At 45.5% G+C, this 14,422-nt stretch overlaps 1 long non-coding RNA gene across 1 annotated transcript; it reads right to left on the bottom strand.

Annotated features, from left to right (window-relative positions):
* Nucleotides 1-1,263: 1,263 nt before the first annotated feature.
* LOC140587635 (uncharacterized) lies at nt 1,264-3,405 on the bottom strand. Its single transcript, XR_011989302.1, has 3 exons — nt 2,789-3,405; nt 2,370-2,652; nt 1,264-2,242 (listed from the first exon to the last, which is right to left on the bottom strand). It is a non-coding gene; the product is annotated as an uncharacterized lncRNA (long non-coding RNA).
* Nucleotides 3,406-14,422: the final 11,017 nt, after the last annotated feature.

The raw sequence follows: 14,422 nt of genomic DNA, 5'->3' as shown, positions 1-14,422 counted from the left end.
GAAAGCTCGCAATTTGTACTATACGGAAATGCATGGAAGTTCCCAGGGCAGGATTTCTAAATGTGCATTTCGCCCTGTACACTGTAACCATGGGGAAGCTGCCATCCATAATCTTCAACTAAAAGTCCACGGAAGTGGCACGTAGAAATCCTGCCCTGGGACATGTGATATACTGCCGGAAAGCTCGCAATTTGTACTATACGGAAATGCATGGAAGTTCCCAGGGCAGGATTTCTAAATGTGCACTTCGCCCTGTACACTGTAACCATGGGGAAGCTGCCATCCATAATCTTAAACTAAAAGTCCACGGAAGTGGCACGTAGAAATCCTGCCCTGGGACATGTGATATACTGCCAGGAAGGTCGGAATTTGTACTTTACGAAAATTCAAGATTGAAGATTCAAGATTCAAAAGGTTTATTCGTCACGTACACAGTTGTACACATACAACATGTAGTGGAATGTAACCCTGGTCACTCTGAGCAGCTGTGCATGATAAGAGAGTAACAAAATATTGAAAAAATAAGAAAAATAATAAAATAAAAAATATATGAAATGTTCAGCTGTACATAATCTATACATAAGTGATAGGTAAGAGGTATATAAGTGCAATGTGGAAGAGGCCTGAGGTATGTGCCAATGATTCGGACAGGGTGAAGCAGTACCTAGAGGCATAGAGTATTGTCCTGATTTAGGAGCATTATGACCTGGGGGAAACAGCTCTTCCTTAACCTTTCCGTTCTGTGGTGCGTTTCCCAAAACCATAGTTCGAAGGAACGTTCGCAAACACTGTCCTTAAGTTGCGTATTTCAAACAACTCACGAGCTGTAGTTAGAAGCTTAGTCCCGGGAAAATACGTCAGCGATGGTGGAAAATGCATTCTAAGAAGGGTATAGTGCAGTGGCGTAGGCAGAAATTGTATTTTGGGCGGGCCATTGAAAAAGTGAGCGGGCCTATATTTTTTCCTAGAAAGAATATTACTTAAATAATAATTAAACCTTAGAGAGTAGAAAAAATAATAGACAAACAAACTGCAAAAACACACCTTTATTTTGCAATATTCGGCAAAGGCAATAACAAAACACCGTCTAACCATCATGTTCAACAGTGCTCAATAAAGGCTGGACAAACCACCAGCATAGACATAGTCTATATATTTTTTACAGTTTTTCTGAATTGCTAAAACACATTTCCTAAAATCTCATCTCTTTGTCTCAAAACACTAAACACAAATTCTAAAATTCAAGCTACACTCACAAAACCTTCAACTTGTCTTGCAAAACCAAACATTTGACCCAAAACTATTTTAACTTTACTCAAAATCAAGCACTACTGTCAAAAACCACACAAAACCAGCCAATGTGCAAACACAACTTAGCAACTATTACACACTACATATATAAGTACAAAACACTGTGGGATAGCGGGAAAATAATATTTATTTATTCATTCATTCATCCTTGTACATTTAAACAAAAAAGCACACATATAAACAAAAAAGAACTGCAGCAAAAAAAGTTTTACATAAAAAAAAAAAAAAAAAAAAAAGATATATTTGTACCGCATATTCAGAAAAATTATTCTGCCTCAGCATCACGCCTCTGTGCTGGGTCAGGCCACAGGACTTCATCCACGTCACATGCTATGTTCTCCCTTGCAAGGCAACGGGGAAAGAAACCTTTAGCATGCCGAATCCAGCCCTGGCAAGATTCCACTCCAATGTCACCACATGCTCCATTCATTGCTTGAAGCAGATTTTCCTGTGTGTAAGGGTTTCGGTCATATACTTTCCATCTCCATGCCGAGAAAAACTCCTCAATAGGGTTTAAAAAAGGAGAGTATGGTGGAAGAAACACATTCATAAAATGCTGCTCATTGTGAAACCAATCGCGAATTCTTTGACCACGGTGAAAGCTCACATTGTCCCAAATGATAACATACATGGGATGCTCTGTCTGCTCGCGATCTCTCTGCTCAAGCAAAGCATCCCGTAGGCCATCTAGGAATGCTAGTAGTACTTCAGTGTTGTATGGCCCAACAGTAACATGACTGTGGAGAACCCCATAGCTGCTGATGGCAGCACAGATAGTTACATTTCCACCACGCTGGCCAGGCAGTTCAATAATGGCACGTTGACCTATGATGTTGCGACCTCTTCTTCTCCTTTTTGCTAGATTGAATCCAGCTTCATCCACAAAGATGTATTCATGAGGCCTAACCATTGAGTCAAGCTCAAAGATTCTCTGTACACAGTGAAAACAAACTACATTTAGTTCTGTAAATGACACAGTATGATGTATACATGTGCTGCTTCCCAGACAATACAGGATACATTCTAGTACTGAGTTTACTGTAAAAAAGTTTACTTACTTGCACATATTGACATCGTTGCTCTTTCACTCTCTCACAGTTTCGCTCAAATGGTACCCGATAAACTTGCTTCATCCTTATCCTGTTGCGTTGCAGGACACGGTCAATTGTTGACAGACTCACACTAATTATTCCCTCAAAATGTATGTTGTCTTCTATAATCTGTTGCTGTATTTCACGCAGTCGAATTGCATTATTTTGACGGACCATATCCACAATAAGTGTCTCCTGGTGTTGTGAGAACATGCGTGTTCTTCCACCCTCATGTGGCCGTCTTTCAATTCTAAAAAAAAAAACATTTAGTTAGAAGTATACATATATACATACATATATATTTTATTCAGTAAATGTTTTCAAACACAGTACCATGGAGAAAATATTTTTCACTGTCCCCTTACTGAGACAAGTATACTTTTTACCTGTTTTCTTCTCTGAAGGTCCGGATTATAGTAGCCACTGAGAACCTGCTTAGGTTTGGTTGTACACGTTGCCCTGCCTCCCTCATAGTCATGCCATGCACCAGAACATGATCTATGACAGTTGCTCGAATTTCATTTGAAATTACAGATCTTCTTCTTGGTCTTCGCCCTTGCCCACCACCTCTTCCTCTTCCTCTTCCTCTTCCTCTTCCTCTTCTATTGTGTTGCTCCATTGTTGGATCCACTCATGCCATTTGCATTTGACTAGGCTTATATACTGTTTACTAATTGGGTTCACTGATTGGACACATGTGTTTTCAATTTTGAGTGGTAGTGTGTAAATGATGAAAACAGTGTGTTAGTTGTGTTTAACTTCTGTAGCCTGTGTGCATCATTCTGGGTACAAGTGCACCACACTGCTAAATGTGTTTTGTGTTTGAGAATGTGGTTAGAGTTTTGGTAAATGGGAGATTCAGATTTGCAAATTGTGTCCTAACCAAGTGAATAGTGTTTAAGATTTTGACAACTGTGGAATTGATTTGATGAAAGAGTTTTGGTAGTTGATAGTTTAGTTTTTACAATGGGATTTAGTGTTTTAGCAATTCAGAAAAACTGTAATACATTTGAATAATAAAAATAAACTAAAAATGTATTTTGATCAAACTTGCCTGGGTGGGCCAGGGAGTAATGTGGGCGGGCCAGTGCCGCCCTGGCCCATTACTGGCTACGCGCCTGGTATAGTCACCGTGTAAGTAAAAAATTGTATAATCTTTCATAACTAATAGGGAATAATTTAGCTCTACGATCACATATAATGTGAAGTTGTCTGAAAATGTTTGAAACGTAATTGTTGTGTGGGTCTCTGGTCATAAGTATGGTAACTGTCGGTAGTGAGCAATAGGGACACCTTGCTGGGTGATGCGGGAAGAATCCTCTGTGTGACCCATCTGTACGTTGACGTCGAAATTCAACTCACCAGTGGCACTTGCACTCTCATCTAGCACATATTGTATGTTCTAGTCACTCTTTGGCTTCTTCTCATGTTTAGAAACATGTGTGAACAGTTTTGAGTCATTGTGTTTAAATGATGACTACTGTATGGTGGCTGTGCTGAACTTCTGCAGCCTGTGTTTTCTATTTTGCATCAAAGTTCACCACAGTGCAAAATGTGTTTTGATGAATGGGAATGTGTTTAGAGTTTTGCTCAAATCTGCAAATTGTGTTTAAAGTTTCACCAAAAGAGTGATTGATTCAATAAATGAGTTTTGGCAATTGGAAGTTTTGTTCCAAGAATGAGGTTTAGTCTTTTAGCAATTCAGAAAAACTGTAATAAAAAGAAAAATGTGTTATAACTTGTTTAAAATTGTCTATTGATAATTTACAAAGTGTTAAGCCTAATTAATATCCAGATTATAAACCATTCATAAACTCTTTATATGGGTAGCCTTTTTGTAAAGTGGCACCGATAAACCTTTTGTCTTTTCATTTCCTACTTTGCTTTTTCATTTTCAAGTTCACAACATGGAATCACATGCTAATTTGGAGTAGGGAAGTGGGCCCCAGCAAAGAGAAATACATCCTTAGGCCGTCCTTTTGGTCTGGATGACGTCCTCAAAGGACATCTTTAGGGCATCCAAATGGAAAGTTTTTTTTAAGTCCTGAGTAGGGATGCACCAATACCACTTTTTTACAAACCGATACAAGTATCAGTATTTTTATAAAAAAAATATAAGATAAATATTAAAAGATTACATCTGCAAAAATTTCAGTCTGAGCCTTCATCAGTCGAAACCGTCGGAGAGTGAATTGGACCAGGCCTGTTGGGGAGCAGGGCTGTTGTGGTGCTGAAGTGTCACCTGCTACATGGCGGCACTTGGGTCACAGTTTGAGGCGGCCCATCCGGCTAAGTGCGTGGAACGTCTTGTCTCTTACAAGATGACCATCTTTCTCTGCTGTCGGGGGAGCTACATAAACACATTTTGGTGGCGGCACTCTCTGTCAGTGGGTATACCTACTTTTGGTTTGGTCGATCTGATGGCTGCCATACTCAGGGAGTAGCTGTTGCTGTAACGGATTGGCTCCTCCCGATGGTGTCTGATGACCAAGCTCATCAGCCAGAATGACAGATCAAAATCAATACTGGAACCACCAGGAGTAACAACACATACAACAAGGGCAAAAGCAGGTACAAGGCTGAGCGTCGTAAAATCAAGGCTCCCAACACTGGCTCCCTGAGTGCTTATATACCGTCGCCCACTGATGACATCATCAGGATGGAGAGAGTCCACAGGCTGGTGATGAGGTTCAGGAGAGTAGTAAGGCCTTTTCCAAACTTCACAATCCCTTTTCCAAATTCACATTTATCCAAATTCAAGACTAGAGAAGCCTCAGAAAGACGGGTGAAAACAAGCTCGAGCAACTCCAAATGCTGTTCCCATGTATCAGAATATACCACCACATCGTCAAGGTATGCCGCACAATTCGGAACATCTCCAAGCACCCGATTCATGAGCCTCTGGAATGTTGCAGGTGCGTTCTGGAGACTAAAAGCCATGACTGTATACTGGAGGAAGTTATCAGGTGTAATGAAGGCAAAGTTTTCAGATGCCCTCGGACTGAGGGACACCTGCCAATAACCTTTTAAAAGGTCTAGTTTAGTGGTAAACTTTGCTGTACCAACGCAATCAACACAGCCTTCCATTCTTGGCAGAGGGAATGAGTCAGGTTTAGTTACAGCATTCACTCTTCTGTAGTCAGTACAGAAGTGAAAAGAGGAGTCAGCCTTGGGCACTAAAAGGCATGGAGAGCACCAAGGGCTAACGCTAGGGACAGCTAACGCATGTGTCAGCATATATTAGTTCTCCTGTTTCATGAGGGCATGTTTGGTTGGGTTAACCCAGTGGTTCTCAATCCTGTTCCTGGCACCCCACCTGCCAGAATGTTTTCATTCCAACCCTACCTTAATCAGGCTTATATGGTCTTTAATAGGCTTAATAGGAACCTTTTAACTAGTGCTAGAATGTCTCCCTGGAAGGACTGAGGCAAATTTGCCAATTTCTCTGGCAGGTGCTGTAATACGACAGAATTAGACAGATGAGCAGTGGACACACAGTTTCTCCCAAGATGTAGACCATCCTCTTCTGGAGAGTACTCAGCAGATGTAACATTGACATCAACAGGTAAGGTGACTACAGGTGAAATAGGTCCTGCCTCAGGGGATGGAATTCGAACATAGTATTTCTTTAACAAATGAACATGGCATAGGCAAGTTTTGTGTTTATGGTCCGGAATACTAATTACATAATTGGTGGGGCTAAGCTTCTGCTTCACTTCATATGGCCTGACAAACCTAGCTTGGAGTGAGGACCCTGGTACTGGCAATAAGGCTTGAACTTGATCTCCAGTACAGAATGCATGTGGAACTGCCTTACGGTTATACCGCTCCTTCATGCCATCCTGGGAACACTGTAGAGCTTGGTGAGCCATAACCCTTGCCATCCTTAAACGTTCACGAAGGGTCTGGACATACTTCAGAATCAACCTCTCTTTATGTACGGGTGAGGTGGACAACCATTGTTCCTGTTGGTGTGACCAAACAAGTTCTGAGGGAATGTAACCAAAAGACTCCTGCACTGCATCCCGAACTGCAAACAACAAAAGGGGAACCCCTTCATCCCAGTCCCTTCCCGTTTCTATGCAATATGAGCGCAGCATGTTCTTAAAAGTCTGATGGAAACGCTCAAGGGCGCCTTGAGATTCAGGGTGATAGGCACTAGAGACCTGATGGTTAATTTTCAACTCCTGAATCACCTGAGAGAACAGTCGCGACATGAAATTAGAGCCACGATCAGACTGTAGGCATTTCGGCATGTCAAAGCTAGTGCAGTTTTTTACAAGGGCCTTAATGACTTTAGGGTCTTAGACTTTAGTGAGCGCAAATGGATAGCTTCCGGGAACCGGGTGGCAGCACACATGAGAGTGAGCAAATAACTATTCCCAGAACGAGTCTTCAGTAGGGGACCAACACAATCAATAATGATACGCTCAAAAAGCTCAGTACTGATAAGGATAGGTTGTAGTGGAGCTGGTGGAATAGCCTGATTAGGCTTACCCACTATCTGACAGAGGTGACAAGTTCGGCAGTAGCGTGCTATGCCGCGTTTTATGCCAGGCCAAACAAAACACTTTAACACACATGAATGTGTTTTTTGGACACCTGCATGTCCAGAGCAGGGGTGATCATGAGCTAGTTTTAGAACCTGGGGCCGAAGGGGGAAGGGGACCACCACCTGGAACCTCTCCAACCAACTATCAGAGGATCCTAAGGGAGACCATTTCCTCATCAAAACACCATTCTCCATAAAATAAGCAATCGGGTAATTCATCAGGTCAGACTTTTCCACTATAGAAGCAAAACAGCATGCTAAGGAGGGGTCTGCTTGTTGAGCTGCCACTAATTGGTCGTGTGAAACAGGCAGTTCACCATCTAGCTCAGAACTGAAACTGGTGCCATGAGGTGTCACTTCAGTAACTTCTTTTGCTGGGCATGAGTTAATACACAGGTAGGAAACACAGAGGGATACTGGGTAGCTACACCAGGGGCCTCATGTATAAACGGTGCTTACGCACGAAAATGTTGTGCACACCCGTTTCCACGCTCACGTCGAGATGTATAAAAACTAAACTTGGCGTACCGCCACGCACATTCTCACGGCAACCCCAGACAAGGCGTACGCAAGTTTCTGCTCGATTTGGCAAAATGGAGGCACCTACTGGCAAAAGAGTGCTACTGCAGTTTCACTGTGTCAGACTCGCATTCATGACACGGTCTGCATGAAATACACCGAAATTATTTGGCCATCGGTCACCTGATCGTAATCAATCTGTGACAATAAAACGGTGCAGGGAAAGACAAAAAATATTCCAACCATGGCTGCTCTTGCATTGTTAGAGGACATTGCAAATGGAAGAGTCAGAATTGAGCTCGTATTCAGGGATCATATACTGATTTCCTGGCCAATGATGATGACTGGCTTCTAAGTCGATTCAGATTTCCAAGAGCAATCCTTTTGGAGCTGTGTGCTAAACTGGGGCCAGCATTACAAAAGCAGATGATGAGGAATTGCGCTATAGGCTACCTGTTCCTTTACAAGTTCTGTCCACTCGCGGGTTCTTAGCCACAGGTGCTTTTCAGTGAGAACTTGCGGACTGATCGGGTATTTCTCAGTCAACACTGAGTCGCGCCATGCCGGTGTTGTATGGGACAGCAAAATCTGCTTGTCACCCAGATACATGGGCGTAATTTCCAGGGGGGTCATGACCACCTCCCCCCAATAATCATGTTTCCCCTGTCATGGGTGGAGACTTCCACCCCCCCCCCCCCCAATGTTCCAGCCAAAGTTACGCCCTTGCCCAGATACAGTATATAAAATTTCCTTACACTGTGGTTGAACAGGCAAATATTAAAGTGCAATTTGCAGCGATGTCCAGTTTTCCCAACGTAGACGAAGCTATCGACTGCGCGCACATTGCTATTAAGTCACCTTCAGAGAACGAATTTGCTTATGTAAATAGAAAGCACTTTCCCTCTATTAATGTACTCTTTTAATGCATTGGGGGCACCTCTTGTACTGTTGTCTGTAAGAATAAACAAACAGAATAAACGAAAGTAACACCGCATCTGCGCCCTACGTGTTATTCATAAACATGCAAGTAATACAAACAAGTATGGTACAAGAAAAACTCACCCGCGATGACATCAGCGTCCCCCTCACCCGATAAAAGTGTGTCCCCAATCATCGCAGCAACTAGTTGCTCAAAGGTTGTGAGACCGGGAATTCCGCCACCTCCGCCTGTGCTGTTAAGACTCTTACGGTGAGCGGCTGCTCGTTTTTTCACGTCGATTTTAATGTCCGACCACTTCTTTTTAATTTCGGCCACCGTGCGAATTTTGGAACCAACACTTTTAACTGACTCCGCCACGCTGTGCCACTCCGTCAACTTTCGTTTATTGCTGATGCCACTTATACCACCAAATAATATCACTTTTCTTTTCTCAATTTCTGTTAACATGACCTCCACTTCGCACTCGCAGAAATACTTCTTTTTCCCTCGTGGTTTGTCCATTGTTGTTTAAGAAAAACATAGAAGAAAGCGGGCATTTATACAGATTTACATATGCAAATATACATAAATATGGGCGGGTCGGGGGAGTGGCTGTGGGCTCGTTCACGTACGTAAAATTTCACGCTCATTGGGATTTATAAAGGGAATGTGCGTAGATCTGTGCTTACGCACAGTTTTATGCATCTGGATTTTTTCTTGCTTACGCACATTCCTAGTTTTGTCCGTACGCCATGTTTTAGTGTGAATTCTACGCACGTTGTTATACATGAGGCCCCAGGACAGTTATTCACAGGTTCAGACACAACTTCGGGCAGGGAAAACACTTTATCGCCAGTTATATCATTTCCCAAACTAAAGGAGATCCCACTGACAGGTAATATTGTACGCACAGCCACCTTTACCAGGCCTGAGAACCCTCCAGTTTCCACATACACATGATGTAAAGGCACACGAATTACTGTCAGTTCAATACCCTGAATTAAAACGTCACTGCCCGTGTAGGTAGCCTCTGAGAGGGGAAGTACACTCTCCAAAACAAAAGACTAAGCAGAACCAATGTCTCTCAGAACCTTAACCGGATACTTCACCTCGCTAACACCTAACGACACATAACCTGTAGAAACAAATGATTCAAATGCAGGCTCAATAGTATGCTGAGGAACCGAAATGACATGTGCTGCATTAACCTGCTTATAACTGCAACCTGCTGTCTCGCTCCTTTTTGTTGCAGTACTGGGCATGCAGCAATGAAATGACCTTCTTCATGACAATAAAAACAGCCGCGAGATTCAAAAGGGGAACCAGTGGACAAGCGAGTCTGGGGCGGTGGACTAGACTTCAATGGGCGCAAGGACGCATCGCTACGTGAAGAAGAGGGGTTGAACACTGTTTTGTGGGTTACCACAAATTCATTGGCGAAAATGGCAGCCTTAACCAGGACATCAATCTTTTGCTCATTCAAATACACAGCTACCTGCTCGGGAACACACGACTTAAACTCCTCCAGCAACATCAATTCTTTAAGCTGTTCAAAATCCTTCACACCGCTTGCCTAGCACCATTTCTCAAACAGGGTGGTTTTTTCTCGAGCGAACTCAACATAAGTCTGGCTGTCTGATTTAGCAGAATTACTGTACGCTTCCACAAGCTTTTAAGCCAGTCCAGTGTTGTAGCTATCCTCTCAAACACAGAAAAGTATGCATCAATTTCATGCTCTCGAAACACAGGCACTAACCCAATATGCACTGGCCTCCTACTCTGGATAGCCAGGTCCAGCCGCTTACTCTCAGCTTCCTACTCGCTTTCCCGAATACGCAACAGCTGTGTCTGATACTCGTGCTGCTTAATTTCCAGCTCCAGCTCCTTCAGCGCAACCTGTAAACCAGGATCCACTGTACCCACCCATAGTTGCTTGGTAATTTCCAGGGTGTCCTAAGAGATGAAACACCTTGTTCTGGGAACACTGACAACACCAACACAGCCCTTGGCAACCTTCAGGGTCTTATCACGGAAGGTCTTCCACATCACAGTAGAGTCAGCAGTTGCACCCAAGTCTCCAAGTTCCTCACACATACTGCATGTGAACTCATCAGAAGCAGCTTAATCTTGGAGTCTGGCTATGTCCAGCCACATTCTCCTAGTAGATGGTAGCCTACTGGATCTAAACTGAACAACAAGTCTGTGGTCAGAATTCACAAACTGGGCACTTTGTAGACCATACAGTTCTACAGGAACCTTCAGTGTCTGCTCATGAGGATGTGATCAATCTCCTTCGCCGCACCACCAGTATTGGAGTACCAAGTCCAACGATGCGGCTCAGAGAATTGGAACCATGATCCAGCGACCCGCAGCCCCTAACCTTTCACAAAGTCAAGGAACATGGAGCCACTCTCACCCCCCTTTCCAGATCCATGGGGACCGACACAATCCTCATAGCCAGCTCTGTCAGTGCCAGTGGTCACATTGAATCATCCATGACCAGAGTAGTGTCACCTCATGGGCACCCATCAACTACCAAGCAAAGTTGCGAGTGAAATGTCTCCTTCAAAGAGACAACACTCACCGGCACCTTTAAAAGAATATAGGAAAATTAAGTTGGTACAGTACATGAAAATTTACCTCACCTTTTACATACGTATCGTCACATTCAATAGTCATAAGGCAGCATGATATGGACAAAGCCTAGTTAGATGTGTTGGCTTACGGTAAGTGCCAAAGGTTAGCTGTAATCGCACACTCTATTTGTATTGTTCTTCTGACTTGTTTGGGTGTTGTGGGCATCACTGCATTTTCCTTAGATGCAGTGCTGTCATAAAGATTGTCCATTTTAACATTAGATTGTACTCAGGGGGCCTAAGTTAGGACAGCATGAACTTACTACGCTTTGTCACTTGGAACGTGCGTGGTATTGGCTCATTTGCTAAGAGACACAAAATCTTAGAATATCTAACAACATTACAGGCAGACATTGTCCTACTGCAGGAAACTCACTTAGCCAAAACAGGACAGTGTACATGAAATTCACCAGAATTCCCACATGTATACTTAGCTAGTTATAATTCAAAACAAAGAGGTGTAGCAATTTTAATCAACAAAAGAATATGTTTCAACTGTAAAGACACTATCGCAGACCCAGAAGGTAGATTCATAATTATTAAAATTTCAGCATATAACAAAGAGATATGTATTACAATATACATCACCCTATCACAATCAGTGACCGTGCACCTGTCACTATGGCGGTCATTGTAAAAGTTAGTGCTCCACCTTTTAAACGGTGGAGACTGAATACATCATTACTAACAGACCCAGAGTTTCTAGAAGTTATTAAAAAAGATTGGACAACATTTATTGAAACAAATGACCAGCCAGGTATCTCTGCGTGCATTTTCTGGGAAACCGCAAACGCTGTAATACGAGGCAGAATAATTTCATATTCAGTACATAAAACGAAAAAGGAAAAAGCACTCGAGACAGAACTAGAACAGAAAATTAAAACTTTGGAATCAGCACATGTTGCCTCCCAAGAAAAACACCTTCTCGATGAGCTGAGAAAAAGTAAAATGAAATTGCAAGAATTAAGAGACAAAAAAACTCAGTTTTACATACAGAGATTACACTTGGACAATTTTGAACATAGTAATAAATCAAGTAAATTTTTAGCAAACCAACTAAAACAGAATAAAGAGAAAGTGGCTATCTATTCAGTTACAGACCCCAATGGGAAGGCAACTCATAGCCTAGGAGAGATAAATAGGATATTTAGGGACTTCTATAAAAAATTATACTCACCTAATATTAATCCAACCAATTCTGAAATCGAAGAGTTCTTAAACAACATCGACCTACCAAAATTAAATAATGAACAAATAACGGCATTAGAGTTACCTCTCTCAATAGTGGAACTTCATGATGCACTACAATGTATGCCTAACGGGAAAGCCCCCGGTCCAGACGGATTTCCAGCAGAATTCTACAAAACATTTTGGCCTCTGCTAGCACCACTATTCCATAGAATGGTTATAGAAATTAAAGAAACTGGCAGCATCCCTCCAAATATGAATTGTGCCCTAGGTGTGTCGATAGAATATAGACACATTCTAAATATGAAACCTGCTCCTCAAACCTGACAAAGATCCTGCTCTCCCCTCTAGCTATCGACCAATATCACTTATAAATGCGGACCTTAAAATCATCAGCAAGGCACTGGCTAGTAGAATTGAAAAAGTGACATCCAGATCAAACGGGTTTCATTAAAGGCAGACAGTCCACTAACAACATGAGGAGACTAATTGGCGTAATAGACTACTGCAACATTCAAAATAAGGAAGCCATAATCATGTTATTGGACGCAGAAAAGGCTTTTGATCAGTGTCTCTGGTTGGCCGCTGGCCTGGCCTGTTGGGGGCGGTGCGGGGGATGGGGGGTTCTGCCCTCCCGGGGTGGGTGGCACGCTGGGGGGGGATTGGGGGGTGGGGCCTCTGGGTTCCGCCTGGGCCGCTGCACTGGGGTGCGTGGGTTTGGGGGCGTGGGCTCTATCTGCTGGGGCCGCTGCTCCGGCTCCCGGGCGGGTGGTCGCCCGCATGCTGGGGGGCCTGGTCTGCCCGGGCCCATTGCCTGGTGGGGGTGGGTCGTTGTCTGCCGTTGGCGATTCCAGCGCGGGGCCCTCAGGCGCTGTGGGGTGGTTTTGGGGGGGCGGTGGGGGGAGCCTCTGCCTCGTCTGGGGGGGGGCCTGGGGTGGCTGGGGGGCGGGGGTCACCCCGCCTGGCTGGGGTGGCTGGGGGGCGGGGGTCACCCCGCCTGGCTGGACCGGCTCCCCGTTTGCCGGGGGGTCTGGGGTTGTCCCGTCTTTGGCTGCTAGCTGGGGTCTCATCGGGCGTGGTAGGGTGGGTCTCTCCCGGTCTGTGGCACCCCTGAACACCTCGGTTGGCCGTCCCTGCCGCCAACTGTACGGGGTCGGGGATGGGGACTAATCGGGGCCAGTCGGGGATCTGGCCCCGGTGCCGGGGGGGGCCCACTCCTGGCACGCCCTTATTGCTCCCCTGGGCCCAATACCACATTTCACACAACACTAGGGGCTTTAGGGGCAGTGGGGAGGTGCGCCGAGACACTGGCCCTCAATTTTTACTTGCATGTTAGACACCACATGACACTAGGGCTGAGGAGGTGGGTTGAGGCAGGTGGGGCTCTGCCGTCTGCCAGCGGTGGGGTGCCCATGCCTCAACTGCTCGCCCACTTTTTGCACCTTAGTCATATACACAGTCCATATTACATTAGGGCCTTGGGGGTGCGGGGAGGGGGATGGGGGACTCTGCCATCTGCCAGTGGTGGGGCCCTCATACCCGAACTGCACCCACTAATTTTAATGCATTGTAGACATAAACACACTACTCTCTCACACATGTACATGCACACCTCACACCAACATGGGTCGGGGAGGGGATGGAGGCCAAGGGCCCCCCCCTAACTCTCTGTCTCTGGCCCTGTGTGGGTGGGGTGGCCTGCCGGGTGGAAGATCCATCATGGGGGGGTTCGGGCGGCCCTGGCGGGTGTGGGCGGCCTCCTCTCTTGGGCCGCGGGCCGGGTTGTGCTTGGCTCTGCTGCACCGTGGTGGGGCCCTGGCGGGCAGTCCGGGGGATCTTGGGACACTCTGGGCCCTTCTAGGCGGATTGGGGGGTTCGGTTTGGGCCGGGTGGGGGGTCTGCCGCTCCCCAGTCGCCGCGGGTCCGCTCCTGGGTGGGGGGCTCTTTGTATGGGCCCCCCTTGGATCATCCTGCAGTGTTGGGGGGGAGGCGTGCCCGTCCTGCCGGGGGACGGGCTGGGGTCCCTCCGTTGTGGGGGGGGGCGTCCGCTGGTACCCGGTTGGTGGGGCCCTTCGGCCCTGGACCCGCCTGCCTCGGTGGGGGGGTTGCGGGTGGGGCTGGGGGGCTCGCCGCCCGTCCTCCCTCTGCGGGCCTCCCTGTACTACGGGGGTTGGCGCCCCCTTAGTCCCTCGCGGGCTCCCTCTCG

The sequence above is a fragment of the Paramormyrops kingsleyae genome, chromosome 2 (assembly GCF_048594095.1).
Source record: "Paramormyrops kingsleyae isolate MSU_618 chromosome 2, PKINGS_0.4, whole genome shotgun sequence".
Taxonomy (NCBI): Eukaryota; Metazoa; Chordata; class Actinopteri; order Osteoglossiformes; family Mormyridae; genus Paramormyrops; species Paramormyrops kingsleyae.
Note: the sequence above shows the minus strand (reverse complement) of the source record. Positions and strands in the feature narration are given on the sequence as shown.